The 1,094-nt window shown below is 43.5% G+C and overlaps 1 non-coding gene across 1 annotated transcript; it reads right to left on the reverse strand.

The window, feature by feature from the left end:
* Positions 1 to 895: 895 nt before the first annotated feature.
* Positions 896 to 1,086, reverse strand: LOC122150378. The gene has a single exon (XR_006163634.1). It is a non-coding gene; the product is annotated as a U2 spliceosomal RNA (small nuclear RNA).
* Positions 1,087 to 1,094: the final 8 nt, after the last annotated feature.

Genomic DNA, 1,094 nt, shown 5'->3' on the forward strand with positions numbered 1-1,094 from the left:
AGATGTCAGATAGATCTTGGCTGAAAGCAGAGAATACCAGAAACGTGTTGGCCTGTGTGGTATTCACTGTGCCCAGGCACATTCCACTGTATGGATCCTAACAAACCGTGGATATCATTGCAAAGAATGGGCATCCCAGAACGCTTTTCTTGGGCTCATGAGGAACCTTCACCAGGACCAAGAGGCAGTGGTTCGAACAGACCACGGGGATACCTCACAGTTTAAAACCAGGAAAGGTGTGCGTCAGGGTGGTATCCTTTCACAATACTTAGTCATTCTCTGTGTAGAGCAAACAACTCGAGAAGCTGGACCGTATGAAGAAGAACACAGACTCAGGAATGGAGGAAGACTGAGTAACAGCCTGCCTGACACAAGGTGAAAGTGAAGAGGACTTGAAGCACTTACTGATGAAGAGATCCAAGACTACAGCCTTTGGTGTGGATTACACTCCCAGAGAAAGCCAACAGAAAATCCTCCCAAACAGACCAGTAAGCACCATCAGAATAAAAATACTAAAATAATCAAGTATTATTTCATTGTACCTGACTCCACAAGGAACGCCCATGGGATCAGAGCATTGATGAACTGGGCAAATGTGCTCCCAAAAAGGTGTGAAAGTGCTGAAGAGCGCAGATGTCGCTGAGACTACAGCACACCTGACAGGAACCACTCACTACATTTATCTAGGAGATAATTGCCTCTTAGAAAGTAGCATGTGCTAAAAGGACTATCACATAATAAGAGAGAAAAAAGAAAGAACACAGCTGGGCTGCAAAATTAACAAGAACAAGACTGTCAAACAGTAAAACGGAAAAAGAATAGTAGACAATACCAACAAAATCAAATAAAAAAAAAATACCATAACTCTAATTTTCAAACCGAAATATTCCCCACAAGGGGGTGCACCGTTCCCGGAAGTACTGCAATACCAGGTCGATGCGTGGAGTGGACGGAGCAAGCTCCTATTCCATCTCCTAGCTCCAAAAATCCATTTAATATATTGTCCTCGGATAGAGGACGTATCAGATATTAAACTGATAAGAACAGATACTACACTTGATCTTAGCCAAAAGGCCGAGAAGCGATACCCGACC

The sequence above is a fragment of the Orycteropus afer genome, unplaced genomic scaffold, assembly GCF_000298275.1.
Source record: "Orycteropus afer afer isolate SDZICR_OR568_19922 unplaced genomic scaffold, OryAfe1.0 scaffold00130, whole genome shotgun sequence".
Lineage (NCBI taxonomy): Eukaryota > Metazoa > Chordata > Mammalia > Tubulidentata > Orycteropodidae > Orycteropus > Orycteropus afer.